This window comes from Pinus tabuliformis, chromosome 4_1 (assembly GCF_031772625.1).
Source record: "Pinus tabuliformis cultivar Carrire ecotype Pingquan chromosome 4_1, CPIR1, whole genome shotgun sequence".
In the NCBI taxonomy this organism is placed as follows: domain Eukaryota; kingdom Viridiplantae; phylum Streptophyta; class Pinopsida; order Pinales; family Pinaceae; genus Pinus; species Pinus tabuliformis.
The window spans coordinates 682,229,386-682,237,092 of NC_142303.1; the positions used below are offsets into that span (position 1 = coordinate 682,229,386).

Here is a 7,707-nt window from a genome sequence, read left to right on the forward strand (position 1 = left end):
CCCTTTTGCTTTTAGACTTTTGAACCCTGATTTTTGTCTTCTTCCTCCTTGTCCTTTGTGCTACTATTTACCTTGGTCTTGGTCCCCTCTGTTCCCTTCTCGTTGTTCCTGCTTCTTTCCTCAGTCAAGCCTTTGTTGTTTATCACTAGTGATTTAGCTTTGTTGGATACCGCATCCTTGTAGGAGGGAGAGGAGCTCCCTCCTCTGTCGCCCTCCATTAGAAACAGCCTCTGCAATTCTCTGAACCCTAGCTGCTCGCTCCCGTTGTTCCATGGATACAAGGATTATAGAATCATCGCCAAAATGTTGGAAGATAATTATTTTATATATAATTTATAATTAATTATAGATTTGTAGATGGATATTAAAAGAATATTTCAACTTTTTTATTCATATTTAGAATTGATTAAATCTCATAAACACCATAAATATATGATGTATCTGTGTAATTTGAGTAATGTAATAGGTGTAATTTAAGTAATGTAATAAAATTATACTTTGTGTGTATACCTTTGTTTGTAACTTATTATCAAAGTCAATAGTTCTGAGTTTACTCCTTTCACCAGAACCCAAGAGAATGAGAGGATTGGAGTTGAATTTTATCTGGCACTGAATTTTAAATGGGCTAGATCTGAGTGGGGAAGGGTATCCAATGTATCTAGTGTGAGGAACTGTCCTCTTGGAGAGTGTACTAGAGTGGCAGAGGTCTCACCGTCCTTTCCTACAACACCATCCTCCATCCTCTTGCAGTGGCAGGGTGACTTTCAAGCTTGACAATTGGGAACGGAACAAGGGACAACCCACGTCCAAGCTTATGTCTGTGATCCAGGAAACCATGGAAATCTGAGTCGTTGAAGCATTGGGTCGTTATTTTTTTAGTCACTGCAGATGAAGAAGCATTTGATCACTAGAAACCAGCAAGATTTGATTGATTGTCTGCTCGGTTGTCTAGTTTGAGGAGATATATAATATGAGTTACCTTGAGGGTCAAATGAGCAGCAGTAATGTATTTTCTCAACTCAGTTCGATCTCTCCGCCAACCTCAAAGTTGATCACTCCTCCAAACAACTCGCAAGTGGAAGTGATATCCCAAAGGAAGTATTTGTTATTCGTTGGAGAAGGAAATAGAAGAACACAATACTGTGAGCTAGTGATTCAAGTGTTGTGTGTGGGCTAGGATTAGAATCTAACAATTATAGAGTAATTGTTCACTCTCTTATTTTAAATAAAAAGATGGAGCAAATAATGGTTGAGAAATTTAATGGATCAAATTTTTATATATGGAAGGGAAAAGTTCAAACGAATTTAATGCATAAAAATTTGTGGGCTTTAATAAAAGGACAGGAATCAACACCTCAAGATCCAAAACAATTAGTACATTGGTTGAGAAATGAAAAGAAAGCTAAATCTATTATAGGTCTTTCTTTGTCACACTGATAACTTCATCTTATAGACCTAGAAAAATCTTCTGAGAAAGGTTAAGTCAAATATTTGGGAAAAAGGTTGTGAATGAAAAATTCACTTTGAAATTACAGTTATTCAAATTTAAGATGCATGAGGGAGTATCATTGGCTACACATATAAATGATTTAAAATCACTCATAAGATAGTTGGGGGAGACTGGAACGAAAATACAGGATGAAGATGGTAAAGCTATTTTGTTAAACAGTTTACCTTCCAATAACCTTAGTCAATTTTCTTCCAAATCATTAGATGAAATGGTAACAAATCTTTTGGCAGAAGAAAAGAGAATAAAAATAGGTGATACATAAGATAACTTACACCCTGATATAACACTATTTCCCCAGGGCAAGCTCCATAAAAACAAGAAGTCAGTGAAATGTTTTTATTGCCAAAAACTTGGTCACACAACATTGCATTATAAGATTCGTGTTATTAAATGGGAAATTAAAAGAATCTACTAGCTTAGTTACTGTTGAAGACTTGCCAAAAGAAAGCTTTGAGGACTTCTCAGATTATGGTAGTAAAAGATGAGATCAATGTAGAACCGCTCAAACTCTTTTAAGCTATCAATGATGTATGTTGTATCTAAGTTATACTTGGTGCATAATCGATTATTGTACAGTGTTGCATAATTCAAATTCACTTGGAAACCATTGGACATGTCACTAGTTAGATTATGTTTATATTGTTATGGTTTTTTGTTCTGGGGACTCAGAAACCGTAAACAACAACTACAGGGTACAGAATGACATCCATGTGTGAAATATATCAAGTTGTTAGATTAGTTTTTGAACACATTCAATATTCAGACCGTCTGTGAAATATATCAAGTTGTTATATTAGTTTTTGAACACATTCAATATTCAGACCGTCTGCCTAGCCACTGATGGATAGCCGAAAACAGAATATCCGACAGATGGTGATTGGTCTATAGGATGGTTCATCACTTGACAACTTTTATCGTGAAGCCCCGACGAGCCAAGTTGTCAATATTGTTGACATTGAAAAGTTGATCATTGATGGTTTCAATCAGGTGTACTTTAAATAATTTGTAAGGTAAACTCGGAGATGTGGAGAAAGAAAGAGCTTGCAGAGTGGGTAGAGTTGCTGATGAAGCCTAGTGAGACAAAGATGATTTTTATTTTTATTATAATGTGTTGTAATTGTGCATGTAAGAATTAAGGGAAAGTGTTGGAAGATAATTCTTCCACGTGTAATTTAAAATTAGTTGTAGATTTATAAATAGATGTTGATAGAATATCTCAACCTCCCTATTCATATTTGAAATTGGCTAAATCTCTCAAACACTATAAATATGTGTATCCCTGTAACTTAAGTAATATAATAATATACCTTTATTTTTAACTATATTTAATTTTCGAATATATATGTGTATCCCTGTAATTTAAGTAATATAATGATATACATTTATTTTTAGCTACATTTAATTTCTAAATATGTGTATCCCTGTAATATAATAATATACCTATATTTTTAACTATATTAATTTCTACAGCTCCATGGAATTTGTATAATAAAATATCTTTGTACATTAGTAGTGAATTTCCGTGTATATTAAAACAAGGGAAGTTGCATCGCAGCAAGTCCCTGCCTTGACTGGCTCAATATTTTGACTGGGTCGAGTCTAGTAAATGCAAAGATAGTTCAAGACCCGATCCCAGGTTTATCTCCCTCGCTTGGTAGTTCTATGTTCCGTATCCAATAGTCCACCCAGCTACTATCATCGAGGGAGGGATGCAAGGCTTCGTTCGAATAGGTACGTTTCATGATCCACGTACAACAAAGCTATAGATTCATACAGTTCCTATAGTTCATATATCCTATGTGAAAATGTCTTATAGAGCTAGTGGAACTAGATTCTAGGTAGGAGCCAAGTAGATATGCGAGCTTGTGAGACGTAGAGATGATGATGGCTATATTGTCTAGGAACCTCTACATAGGTGCAAACTTATCCATGCGAGTGAACCTGCTGCCATAGCATTGCATAGCATTGCCAGGACTTAGATTCCCAGGAGCCCAGTCGAGTAGGTCCAAGTGGAGCTGAACCTAGCAGCTCTGGCATCGACCGGCACCAGACCACGTTCAACGCGGGATCTCCAGATCAACTAATGCAACGTCTCCATGGAAATCCAGAGATTCCACATCTCTATGTCACATCATATATGAACAACCAGGTAGATATGCATATATTGCGTATATGAACATGATCACTAGGCGCACCAGACCACCCAGAGTAACCGAGCAGAGTCTCTTAGCCTAGCAGCTCTGGCATCCACTTGGCCTTATGTAGCGGATCTCCATCCAGAGCATGAACTAGGCCGAACTATTCTTATTGCACCATATTCTCTTTATTCATGGCCAACCTAGGTAGATCCAACAAGTGCATCAGCACCCCCAGCGTTCTTTTAAATGCTTGAACCAAGATGACTGTCTTGGAATTCCGGAAGCTTCTAATAGTAATAGAAATATAAGCATGGGATTTATGTTCTTTCGCATCACAAAGATTCGTATATTTTAAGTTTTAAAACAAGGATTTAGATGCAGCCCTTTTATACTGGTATATAGCAGTATGCATTTTATCATCAGCGCTCCAAATAGCTGCAACAGCTAAGTGGATAGAGGAACAAGCTACACATTATGTTTTATTAATTTTTTTCATGTCCGGCAGGAATTCCGGCTGCCTGCAGCTCTTGTTACAAAGAGTCTATATAAATTTATTTAAAACAGCTATGAAGGTTATGTGATCAGATAAACAGGTTTATTAATCTGCGTGCGTGCTTTCAAAGCGAAATATGGAAGGAAAGCGAAGCCATATATATCCATTCTAAGTCACAGGTATAACGCGCATAACAACTCATTCTATTTTGATTTTGAACCGAAGATTGATGTCTCAAGGGCGAGGCCCAAGCCGGACCCATTGATATTTCTTTTTTTATGCCAATTGCCTACCCTCGTTTAAAGCCCTACCATCTATACTATTGATAAGCCCCCCCCTTTTATAAACATCGATTCCATATATATATATATAGATTATGAGAAGAGCATCCCATGTCAACAATGTGCTAAATTCCCTATATAACCGGAGACAGCATTGATTGTGTGATGCCCACTCTTTCCATGCATTCCGTATCACCAACTGCCATCCTCAATCGTACACAGATTGATTCGGTGAGTTCCTGCATCTAGAATGTGTTTTCTCCAGTGGGTTCCTTCTGTAATGTTATTTTGCCTACTTTTCTTACTGTCCTAATATTCATTTATGCCTGCTTCTCTTCACTTACGCCTACTAATTGTCATTTATGCATACTTATTCTTAGCAATTGTGAAACTAGGAGGGCTTGCTTATCGGGGGGCTCGCGGAGCTCAGTGGATAAAGATGACAAGCACGACTTGAAGAAAAGCATGACTTGAGGGAAAAGCGAAAGCCCGTAGGAGTATAAACGTAAAAGCACTCGTTTTTGGCCGAGTTACGAGTTCGAGTCGAGCGGGGTGATCTCAGAAAGCAGATCTGACAAACTTAGAGAGGGGGAAGGGTAGATTTTACGCGTTTCTAATAAGACTGGCTTTGATGCCATCGTTGAAATGTGCAAACCAAAATAAAAGAACAAGCATGAATTCTTATTTGATTAAATAAGATACAATATGAAGTACAATTTCCTGAACGTTGGGTTCAACTTCCAAAATCTTTTCGATGCTAAGGAAGTAGCAGTACGATTAAAAGAAAAAAAAACAGTCTACTTCCAATGTCATTTGGACACAGAGTAAAGGTATAATCAAAAGTAGATAGTGTTTTAAAGCAAAAGCGCATTAACAAGCAAATCAATATTTTATAATTGAAATTCCAACCTAAATTATATATATGTAAAAGTAACATCTTAATAAATAACATTAACCTCAATCTCAGTGATTCCAATGTCATTTGGACACTCAGTAAAGGTATAATCAAAAGTAGATAAATGTTTTAAGCAAGAGCGCATTAAAAAGTAAATCAATATTTTGTACTAATTATAATTGAAATTCCAATCTAAATTATATATGTAAAAGTAACATCTTAATAAATAACATTAACCTCAATCTCAAGCATAAAACCAAATTTTAATCTACCTATTATATAATACAAATTATCATTATCATTATGTTTTTAATCGTACAAGTTATTGAAAATAATTTCTAAAATCAATTTATCGTTATTTTTTTAAATCCTAAAAATTATGGAAAATAATTCCTAATTAACCAAGGGTGTTGCCTATGTTTTGTACCAAAAAGAACTACAACCCTAAAGTCCAAACATGCCATTATTCACAAAGATTTAGCTCTCAACGGTTTCCGTCACCCTCCCTCTCTGCCCAAACGACACACTGCGATGTTTAGGCGAGGCCAAATAGTATGCTAACTGACACGTAGCGCTGTTGTTAATCTGCCGCTTGGGGTGTTGCTGCCGCTGGTACTCATGGTTTACGTTTTCTGTAGAATTCTGTCTCGTCCCAGGCTTGTTTCCGGCCCGATATCATATCTAGTCATGGGTTAGGCCGCTTTCTTCAATGGTACGCAGAAATGTTCGCAGAATTCCCCACGTAGACCATTCTGCTCGAGCAACTAGGCACTGTTCGGACTGTTGTGACGGCGAATCCTGAGAATATTAAGTATATACTGAAGACCCAATTCAACAATTATCTAAAGGGGAAGCCCTTTACGGCCATCCTGCACGATTTGTTGGGGAAGGGGATCGTTAATTCCGATGAGAATGCGTGGAAATTGCAGCACAAGGTTACCAGCTACGAGTTCAACACTCGCTCTCTGGGGGAATTTATTTTGCGAGTCGTCGAAGAGGTCACGGATTGACTCCTACCAATTCTTGATGAGGCCAGCCAGACGGGCAGAGGATTGGATTTTCAGGACATTCTGCAGCGTTTCACGTTTGATAATATATGCAAAGTTGCCTTTCTGTTTCGGAGTTCACGCAGGCTTTCGATGTAGCAACTGAGCTCAGCGCTCTACGCTCCACTGCGCTGATCTGATTGGTATGGAATATAAATAGGATTAGGATGCTCAACACTGGGTTCTGCTGCGCAGTAAAAGCTGTGCACGAGTTCCCCATAGATGTCATTCGGCAGCAGAGGAGGGAAATGAGCAGCACTGGTCCCTGCAAAAGGAAAGACCAGCCGGGAAGTTTACTTTGTTTCATGCTTGGAAGAAGTTGCTCGGTTCTCGCAGTCGACTTTGACAGGCATCCAGTTTGGCCTTGCATCGTCTAGAAAAATAGTAAGTAGCATGAACAAAATAGAGAAAAAATCTGGTCCTTGTTTAAATTTCTTCTATCTTCTTTTGTTGCTTGCTTCGCATAGGGGTAAACGGATGAAACGATAGCTTATAAATCAACCCTGCGAATAAAGTTTCTTTAGCCTTTGTTGTTTACTTGTATGCTTCCCTTTCTCTTGCTTCTGCCTTAAATGGTTCCTCTTACCCCATACCAAGCTGCGACAAAAATTTTTAATTCACATGTTTCAAATTAACAAGTTTAATTCATCGAGGATCAACAAAAACTTAAAAAAAATACAATATATTATAATATCCTAATATAAACAATGAAATATATTAGACTTATATTTATTACGAATAAATTACAGATTTTATGATTTTACATCGTGTCTGAAATAAAATTATGCGGGTGTGGACTCACTTAAATAGAGAAATTCCTTGATATTACAGAAAATTCACATTTTTTGTTCTAAAAAGCAAAGTTTGAATCGATGTAAATTGAAAGTCGAGGCCGACGAATTTCTTTCACATAAGAGTCGCAGAGATTAATTCACATTGTGACTTGCAGTACTAACAGAGAGTTAAAACTCAAACAAATTTACACACATGAGAGAAGAAAAAAAATATAATGAGATATAATGGTTGTGCGGTAAAAATAAATTGGATATCACGTCAAAATATACTTCAAATTATGATTTCAAAACACAAAAAATTACATTCACATGAAAAATAGAGGATACAACTCTTTCACCCAGTAAAATTAAGAATTTAATAGAGCTACAGTTCTGCAATTACCCAATACAATAATTATTGGCCCCTTAATATAACTAATAGGTAAAATAATTTTTTAATGAAAATCTGTAAATATAATTTTTTATTATTTAAAATATATTTTGAATATATTAATAAATTCACAACTTTGAAAAAAATAAAATTTCTACGAACATTTATAAACCAAGTAGT

At 36.4% G+C, this 7,707-nt stretch overlaps 1 pseudogene; it reads left to right on the forward strand.

Annotated features, from left to right (window-relative positions):
• Positions 1 to 4,587: 4,587 nt before the first annotated feature.
• LOC149177966 (cytochrome P450 94B3 pseudogene) lies at positions 4,588 to 6,327 on the forward strand (annotated as a pseudogene).
• Positions 6,328 to 7,707: the final 1,380 nt, after the last annotated feature.